We start from the raw sequence: 10,930 nt of genomic DNA, 5'->3' as shown, positions 1-10,930 counted from the left end.
ATTGGACGTGTGCGTAATAGAAGTGGAACTCGTTGATTTAGGCCTACATGGTGTATTCAACTTATTCAGAATTTCCGAATGAATAATTTTAAAAGGAATAATTATTGAATGTACAATTTTCAAATTTGAAAGTGGTTGGTGGTTCAATTGATGTTATATTGGACGTGTGCGTAATAGAAGTGGAACTCGTTGATTTAGGCCTACATGGTGTATTCAACTTATTCAGAATTTCCGAATGAATAACTTTAAAAGGAATAATTATTGAATGTACAATTTTCAAATTTGAATGTGGTTGGTGGTTCAATTGATGTTATATTGGACGTGTGCGTAATAGAAGTGGAACTCGTTGATTTAGGCCTACATGGTGTATTCAACTTATTCAGAATTTCCGAATGAATAATTTTAAAAGGAATAATTATTGAATGTACAATTTTCAAATTTGAATGTGGTTGGTGGTTCAATTGATGTTATATTGGACGTGTGCGTAATAGAAGTGGAACTCGTTGATTTAGGCCTACATGGTGTATTCAACTTATTCAGGATTTCCGAATGAATAATTTTAAAAGGAATAATTATTGAATGTACAATTTTCAAATTTGAAAGTGGTTGGTGGTTCAATTGATGTTATATTGGACGTGTGCGTAATAGAAGTGGAACTCGTTGATTTAGGCCTACATGGTGTATTCAACTTATTCAGAATTTCCGAATGAATAATTTTAAAAGGAATAATTATTGAATGTACAATTTTCAAATTTGAATGTGGTTGGTGGTTCAATTGATGTTATATTGGACGTGTGCGTAATAGAAGTGGAACTCGTTGATTTAGGCCTACATGGTGTATTCAACTTATTCAGAATTTCCGAATGAATAATTTTAAAAGGAATAATTATTGAATGTACAATTTTCAAATTTGAATGTGGTTGGTGGTTCAATTGATGTTATATTGGACGTGTGCGTAATAGAAGTGGAACTCGTTGATTTAGGCCTACATGGTGTATTCAACTTATTCAGAATTTCCGAATGAATAATTTTAAAAGGAATAATTATTGAATGTACAATTTTCAAATTTGAATGTGGTTGGTGGTTCAATTGATGTTATATTGGACGTGTGCGTAATAGAAGTGGAACTCGTTGATTCAGGCCTACATGGTGTATTCAACTTATTCAGAATTTCCGAATGAATAATTTTAAAAGGAATAATTATTGAATGTACAATTTTCAAATTTGAATGTGGTTGGTGGTTCAATTGATGTTATATTGGACGTGCGCGTAATAGAAGTGGAACTCGTTGATTTAGGCCTACATGGTGTATTCAACTTATTCAGGATTTCCGAATGAATAATTTTAAAAGGAATAATTATTGAATGTACAATTTTCAAATTTGAATGTGGTTGGTGGTTCAATTGATGTTATATTGGACGTGTGCGTAATAGAAGTGGAACTCGTTGATTTAGGCCTACATGGTGTATTCAACTTATTCAGGATTTCCGAATGGTGCTCTTCATTTATTTGTAAATCGGATTTCAGAAGATGCATAGGTATAATCAGTGATTTTTATTAATTCTTGTTCTTGAATGCCAATGCGAATCACATTTGAAACTGCTGTGCATCGACTAGAGTGGTTTGTAATTATATATATATATATATATATATATATATATATATATATATATATATTTATTTATTTTTTTTTTTTTTGACGTCCAGATCAGCGCAGTTTCAAATGTTGGCAAACAAAGAAACAAATGCTAGGGACGCGATAAAATTAAACAAATGCTAGGAACGCGATAAAATTGTGCGATAAGCAGCTATGATTGGTTGAAATACGTCCTTTCGTACCGTTTTATTGGTCAAAAGTAGTATGACGTAGTAAGAGTGTAATAGTCGACAGTAATCTCACTAGAGCAGCCGTGGCGAGAAAGTGACTCGCGAGACATTGTGGGTCGCAGTGATAGCTGTACATTTCGCTTGCTTCTAACCTCCGCCAACCCCCACCCTCTCACTCAATGGAGTCAAACTCCGTTCCATTTGTATTTGTCTCTGACCTGCGAGTGGCATATGTCTCTCTCGAAACCATGTACGAAAGTTCCAAGTAGGATGGGAGGACGCATTTTCTTGCTGTGAATATGATGAGAATATTAAATGTATGATTTGTTCACAAGTATTACGAGGAAAACGGTTGTATAACATAAAACGGCATTATACTACATGTTACTGATGAAACAATAAAAGGTTAAGTGTTATTGTTGTTATCATCATCATCATCATCATCATCATCATCATCTCTGTAAGTCGACCCTTTTTCAGCAGATGTATGAATAATGCGGTTAGCTCTTCAATGTGAACTCACTGATTTACTATGTGATGTCAAATGAAAGCTAGATGTAAGGACTTGACAAATGTTGATCTTTTCAAATGTTTGCCAAAAATAAATATCCGAAGCTTCGTTTTTTCGCTTGTTCTGTTAAAACCATGTTCGTTACAACTTACGTTTGTGAAAAATTATTTTCACCAATGAAAATAGTAAAAACCAAATTTAGATCACGACTGACAGACAAATACCTTCGTGATCAACTACGACTGGCAGTAAGTGACATAATTCCTAATTTTGAAACTCTGTCGCAGAGACATTCCGAAGACAGTTAATTTTAGGTTGTGATATTGTTCATTTATTGTTCATTTCTTTCTTCGTTACACGTACTAAACATTAGTTTGTAACCTTATACTGTATAAAATTATATTTAAGTGCCTGACGTAACGGAAATAGAAATCCGTTAATAAGTCAGACAGTTGCTTCACTTCCCCTTCGGGTGTCCGCGAGTGGACTCTAGATAACCGGGAAAGGAAAACAAAACAAAAACGTCAGTAAGTAGTATGCAGTATTACTGATACTAAAAAAAGTGGTTTTAGTCATACCGTGTCTCTCAGTACAGCAACAAGTCCTAGGCCCAAGCCTATTATTGCTAGAGGCTACCGATTCAGTTTCCACGGTAAAGAACATTTACAGTTGAAAACGGCGTTATAACATTTCCACCACCACCATCACCACCACCACCACCACCTCCACCACCACCATCACCACCACCATCACCACCACCACCACCATCACGACCACCACCACCACCTCCACCACCACCACCACCACCACCTCCACCACCATCACCACCACCACCACCACCTCCACCACCACCACCACCACCTCCACCACCACCACCACCACCACCACCTCCACCACCACCACCACCACCTCCACCACCTCCACCACCACCACCACCACCACCTCCACCACCATCACCACCACCACCACCACCACCTCCACCACCACCACCACCATCACCACGACCATCACCACCACCACCATCACCACCACCACCACCACCACCACCACCTCCACCACCATCACCACCACCACCACCACCACCTCCACCACCACCACCACCACCACCACCTCCACCACCACCACCACCACCTCCACCACCATCACCACCACCACCACCACCTCCACCACCATCACCACCACCATCACCACCACCACCATCACCACCACCACCACCACCTCCACCACCACCACCACCACCTCCACCACCATCACCACCACCACCACCACCACCACCTCCACCACCACCACCACCACCTCCACCACCACCTCCACCACCACCATCACCACCACCACCACCACCATCACCACCACCACCACCACCATCACCACCACCTCCACCACCATCACCACCACCACCTCCACCACCACCACCACCACCTCCACCACCATCACCACCACCACCACCACCATCACCACCACCACCACCACCACCTCCACCACCACCACCACCACCTCCACCACCACCACCACCACCACCACCACCACTGTTACTGCTGTGTCTGTGAATCATGGAACATCCCTGTGCTCTGCCTCCTTCACAATAGCCACAGTCGGTCCTGGAATACTTTGCACAAGACGTCAGGAATAGTCGAGGTTTGAAAGTTTTAAATCTCTGCTGCTGAAAAACAGTACCTCTGAATAAAACTAGTACCTTGTGAAATAAAAGATATAAATTATAATTTCCTTTATTTCCATCCAATAATCTCTGCTTATATTTCTATATTAATTCCACATAACACTCTTCCATGACTCTTTCGAACTTTTATTTTGTCTAATAATAACAATAATAATAATAATAATATTATTATTATTATTAATAATAATAATAATAATAATAGTAATAGTAATAATAATAATAATAGTAATAGTAATAATAGTAATAATAATAATAATTTATTTATTTATTTATTTATTTATTTATTTATTTATTTATTTATTTATTTATTTATTTATTTATTTATTTATTTATTTATTGATATTCATGTGCTGGACAACAGCCATTGGCCAATAAAAGTCCAGCACAGTGGTACAATTAATACATTAAAATGAACAACTATGGTACAAACTAAATACTTGAGTCAACAAAAAATAAAGAACATAGAATACAATAATTAATTTACAAGAATTAATACTATAAAATATTAGAGAAAGGAGTTGATTCTTACTACCAATTTGTGTATAAGGATTAAGCAAATAATATTAGCAAATACATTGCCATATTCTAATATTTCTATACATTGTTAATGATAATAGTTATAATAATCATAGTAATAATAATAATAATAACAATAATAATAGTAATAATAATATTAATAGTAATGGTAATAGTAATAATAATAATAGTAGTAATAATAGTAATAATAATAGTAATAATAATAATAATAATAATAATAATAATAATAATAATAATAATAATAATAATAATTCTCTTATTAATTGATACTTGCAATTGTTTATTTAGGTTAATGTTCATATCCAGTTATTTTTATGTCACTTGTTTTCATTGTCTTCATGTAATTTTGTGTGACTTATTCTTAAATAAGCTAGGCCTACTCATTTATGGTATTTAGTGTAAAGTTTTTACAACCAGTTGCAGATAGGTCTAATGGCAGGGATGTCAAAGCGCCTGTATTACGTGCCAATACCGCAAGCAATATAAATCAAGTAAGGTTCACTTCTAGCAAGATAAAGTACAATCATCTATTTAAGGAAATGTTGTGCGGGTTGCTGAGGGCACGCGGTGCAGGAGCTTATACATCACTGATTTATGGCCTAACTCTGAAAGAGAAAATAAAGCTTAACACCATCACCACCATACACTCCCTCTCACAATACTGTCCATGCCATACCGTACAAATTATTATTATTATTACTCTGTTGTATAGTATGCCAGAGAACGTTCACTAAATTATTCAGTATACTACTCCTAGTGCAGTTTACGCAACGTTTCATTTCCCCAAATATGAAGTATAACTTACAGAAAGCATTGGGCTATACTTTGAGAGTGTTGCGGGCTGCATACAAACTTCAGAGAAAGCTTAGTTCTGGCATCCTGACCGTCTCAAATATCAGCTAACAATTTGTGTATTTCTGCTTGAACCAGCTATATGTAAAGTACTGGGCTATGTTTTGAGAGTTTAATTAACAGGATCGCTGATAGACAATTGCTATTTCCGCCATACTGTCCGCATCAAATAACTAAAACAATTGAGTGAAGGATATGAAAATATTCCCAACTTTGGTTATGTTTTAATTTCCAATGGACGAAATATACAAAGAAGTAGTCCTACTGCACAAAGGTTCACTGAATGCATTTAAGAACGAATAATTTTAAAATTTGTACATATTCATTTTTTATCTCATCAATATTACTGAAAATGGCCTTTCATAAAAATATAACGTAATAAAAACATTAATGTATTACATAATATGTTGTAGATGCATTTATCCAGTACAGTTTATATTCAAAAAGAAATAATTATTGAAACCATCAATGAAGTTATATTTTGAAGATTTGTGACGGTGTCGTGTATAGTTCCTGGGGTAGCTCAGTCCGTAGAGCATTCGTGCGCTAGTTGAAGGGTCCTGGGATCGATACCAGGCCTCGGAACAACTATTCCCTGAAAATTATTCAAGCCTCCTTCACAGGGAGCTTCTACCTGAAAGCCAGATTTGTAAAAGTTATATTTTGTCCCTCTGTAAGCACTGACACTCTGAAGTTTAAGATCGTCCAACATTTATTAACTTTTAAAGTTACTTTTGTTTAAGCGTTTGGAACAGTTGTATGTACATGTAAGGGCAATATATTCGTTATTTTCAGCCATTTTTACGTAATAAAAGTCCGTCTTTCAATAATAACGAAACTGAATATACCAAAATTTTCTTTTTCTCTGCATAGGAACTCCTTATCTTGCGACAAATTAACATTAACTATTCAAACAAGAAGATGCCTCTGAATAATATATCACCGTATGAAATCAAAACGAGTAAAAATGTAACTCTGGCTCACAGTCTTTGTATGCCAAGGCAGATTGATTTCTAAGAAAGATTTTAATTCCTAGGTATTTGTATGTCAGTATTTAATACTCGTCTAGCTATAAAATGGTCATCATATTTTTTAACTATTCGCATAAAAGAAGGAAATAACAATATGCAAGAAAAGAAGAAGTGTACACGTTCGCATCTTTTATTGTATCGGTATTTGAACGCACTCGCAGCTTGGCTATTGTCGTGGCGACGTCATCAACAATGCTCAACAGACAGGACGTGGGGGTCGTTTCCCTGGAAACACTTGGGATTGCGATTTCGAACTATCAAAATGTCGAAAATATTCCGATCCCTCAAGCTCCAATCTCTCAAGAATGCGTTCTGGGGAGGACCTGCGGTTGTGCAAGCACCATCGCGGATTTCGTGGGGGATGCCAGATTTGGTAAGAACCGTGGGTATCGTTGGGACTGTGGGGTTGGGGGGCTATTACTTATGGAACCGTCTACCGGAGAGAAGTGATGCCTCCACGTCCCCTGATCGTGTTCCTCCGCCGTCACCGCCTTCACAGTCACCACACGCACACTCCCGTTATTGCACACATTTTCCATACTTTTACGCACCCCCCTGCACACCAACACGCCCACCACCAGTGACACTACAGTCACCCCCCTCATCCCCACCTCCATCTTCACCCACACCACCGCCACCCCCGCCGCCCCGCCCTATTCTCAAAAAGGGTACACGAGAAGAACAGGGCGCCGACCGTCCGCGCAAGAGGGTGACGATTGTGCTTCCTCCCGAGGTTCATGAGATACCTCGGGAGGTAGACAAGCCGTCACCCTCTATGCGGGCGGCAATGGCAGACAGACCGTCCACCCCACAACGTACAGACAGAATTCCTCCCTGGTCAAGTCGTCAAAGGCAGCAGGAAGCGAGGCGCTCCTCCCCGAGGGAGAGCGCCCCGCAGCCTGCTACACAGCCCAGTACGGGCAGAGTCGCCAGCCAGCAGACTCCGGGGGGCTCTGCCTCGCAGCCTGCTGGCGCGTCCAGTACGGGCAGACGCGACTTCCACCAAGGCATGACAGAGGAGCAACACGAGGCTTTGTACAGAAGATATTTGGCATCTAATCCTACCAAGGAGCAATTAGAATTCTATGAAAAGGTCCTTAGAAATTACGGGACGGAGCGTAGACACAGGGACGGAGGGGATTAGGGCAAAACTTGCACGGCCGCGGTCCTCGTAGGGCTCGTCGCCAAGACAATTAAGGTAAGTCGAGAATCTGCTTCATTACTATTACCATTATTCTTAGTGTTCTAGTGTGTAGGATAGGTTAGGTTATTGTAGTTATAGTTTTTTATATTTATAGTATACAATCAGTGCATTATATCATCATTAATATTTATACAGCAAAAATTAAATTCTTGTTCTAATCATATTTTAGTAAATCTCTTTCGCCATTTTATACAAAATTTCTAGTAATTTCTGGTTCACATTCTGGCATTATATTACCACCTTCATCTCATTCATACGCTAAATAAACATCGCAGTTTGTAAAGGGTCATACAGGTAAGGTCACTTACCACCTGCATTTAGGTATTATGATTTAGAAAAGTGATGCAGTCTCATAATACGAGTAAGAATACAAAATAAATACTTCCTCAGTAAATCGACGAAAGAATAATCACAAGGAACGTACTTGTGTCAAATTTCTGACAGTGCTGCACATACTTTGAGGTCACAGACTCATCGTGGAAATTGCAGATAGCACTTCAAAAATAGCATTAAACTATGAAGCGATTAAAACAACGCTACTATAAACATGCTATCACTAATAGCCAATTACTCACATACAGCGTAATCAGTATTAAGAAAACAAGTCTTAGTCTATGCATCGACTTACTGAGTCAAAGATTGGAAAGGAGAAAAGCCAAATAACGCCACAGGTTCTAATATCGCCTTCATATTGCAAGAACTGAGCAACTCACTGCAGTGGAAGAACCAAATCATAGATCATTCCAATGCAACAGAATCAAAAACAGGCGAACATGTCTCACAGTTGGCCGCTATTAATGGCCGAAGAAAACAAATCATGACTACGGTAGGGCCTAATTCAGAATCCAGCTGTAAGTGATTCAGCAAATATGCAAACATGTACCAATTACGCATGTCACATGGCAAGGTCCTTCATTGTATTAAACGGATCAAATGAACGGTACAGTCTTTTCTAAAATTAATTTGCTATAGAACAATTTAATTCACTCCTCAAATGATGCAATAAATAAACAAACCGAAGTCACGTTGGAAGAAGGTACTTCCAAATATGCGAGTAGTCACGCATGTTGAATGACAAAATGAATTCCTCAGTGAAGAGTTACAACTGAACAAAGTAGTCAGTAAACGCAATTCCATTACAGGCCAAATCGGCCCAGAGGGTCGCGGGACGTTAAGGCTCCAGCTATAGAATCGGCATTAATGGCAGTAAGGATACCAGCCCTACGTGCCCGCCGTTCTTATCCTCAAGGAAATGTCCCTGGTACTCATTCATTTCTGATAGGGGATGAATAAAATGCAGGTGAACAGTGCGGCTGGAAGGGTTAGAGAAAATCCATGACAACATAGCGAACTTCCGGCTTTAGCTGCCATTCGTCCTCGAACACATAGCCTCTATGTTAGGTGTAAAGCTGAGACATCTAGGACGTTTGTCGTTAAGTTACGTGCACCCAAACTATAGCATAGCAAGTACAGAGAGCAGGGAAGGTCAGTGTACAGACTCTGTACGCTAAACAATAGAGAATAAGGTGTACACTCACATGACGAATAAACTGGAGCTCAGGTCACGTCGTCAATACTGGATTGTGGAGTCTGTTGCAGTGAACACTACCTAGGTTTTGATTACGTCTACAATCCTTTTATAATGTGTAGCAATATAGACTGCAGTATCCAGCTATGTCCATCTCATTACAATGGGTTACGGCGGTAGAGGGATTCCAGGAACCATTTCTCTGAATTTCGTAACCCGACTTGGTGCCTTAAAAATATTTATTTGACATTCGATATGAAACTGTTCACATCACTGTAGCAGGAGGAAACTTCTTTGGCTATTCGATGTAGCCCATGGGCTAGGATAACTTTCGGCTAAAGTAGCTGAAGTTCCTTATCTACTTTTAACATGTAGCATTCGTGATGAAAATAACTACATTATCATTTTTTTATTTCGTCTGGCCTTAAGACGGTCATAGGCATTTGAAAAACTTTGATTCTATTTAAATGATCCAATTCGTCACGAATTTCAGAGGTTAATAAAGTTTTATTGGGTTTGTCTGGTGAAAGAATGCCCGTAACGACATTGCAACAAATCTTGCAGCGGCGTCTGTGCTTCCATAGATGGAAACCTATATTTTACTATCTCCTACACTTAGTGGTATGCGAGATATAGCATCATCATAGGATTTCGGTATATAGTAGATTATTTAAGTAAAGTTGATTGACTACGGAGTTCCCTTTTCACGTATTTTCGCATAAAGTTTTAAATAGTGTATTTCCAACGTTATTTAGGCTATTGGTATATTGACACATACCATCATTTTACATAAAACGTGAAAAATCTCTTTTTGTGTGGTACACATTGAATTGTAACTTACACGCGATTCTTATCCCCCTTCCTCAGTTAAACTGTCATCTGTGCTTTATGTTGTTTCGTGTTACAATGTTGTGTTACGAATTTACGTTTCGTACCTTTAATTTCTGTGCTACATAAATTTCACATGATATTTACCCGCCTAATTTCTCCATCACCTTGTTTACTATTGATATATTTGATGATTCAGCCATTATGAATATTATACATTACGTAAGATAGGTAATGTAGATAACTCTGGAGGTCTGTCCACTACACAACGTAAATGTGTTCTGTTGCCCGAGTCGCATGCCTGTACGCAACCACCCCCCACCCTTCATACTATTTAGCTTCGACAAACATCGCGATATAGTTAACTTGATATCGTCCTGCAGCCCTACATGGCTCAGCTTTAGTTAGGTGGCACAAATTGGTACCGGAGAATATGATAAAATCCAATGTAGTTAAGCTGTGTAGGAACAGGCTCTTAAAATTAGAATGTTCAGTATCACCCCCATCTACAGGACGATACGAAGTTCATAGAGACAACGAGATCAGCTTACACTTGGGTGAAACCGAAGGAGTTCAGGATCATGATGATGATGTGCACTATTTCACTGGACACAATAAAGCGGATTCAAATGAATAAAGAGGCATTGATTTAATAATAATTTTTACTCTTCAGATATTGAATTTGACACGGCGTATCCGAGCTGGCAGTTAAAATATGCTTCCGATGATATCTATTTGATTGGCGACCATTTTGGGCATAGACGATAATTTCAGGGCAGTATATCTCGCGATTCCGATACGGTAGTACGCTGATCTTTGTACCAAACGAAAGATCTCGTCTAGATCTGTCCACTTAAGGGAGAAGTATTCACATAAAACCCTGATTATTTTTTAATTAAGATACAATTTTGAAGGTATTCTACAAGTCTGAGTT

At 38.6% G+C, this 10,930-nt stretch overlaps 1 protein-coding gene across 3 annotated transcripts in view; it reads left to right on the top strand.

The window, feature by feature from the left end:
- LOC138713499 (golgin subfamily A member 6-like protein 24) overlaps nucleotides 1-10,930 on the top strand; it is a 588,053-nt gene that overhangs the window by 271,532 nt on the left and 305,591 nt on the right. The window lies entirely within an intron of this gene.

The sequence above is a fragment of the Periplaneta americana genome, chromosome 2, assembly GCF_040183065.1.
Source record: "Periplaneta americana isolate PAMFEO1 chromosome 2, P.americana_PAMFEO1_priV1, whole genome shotgun sequence".
NCBI lineage: Eukaryota > Metazoa > Arthropoda > Insecta > Blattodea > Blattidae > Periplaneta > Periplaneta americana.
Note: the sequence above shows the minus strand (reverse complement) of the source record. Positions and strands in the feature narration are given on the sequence as shown.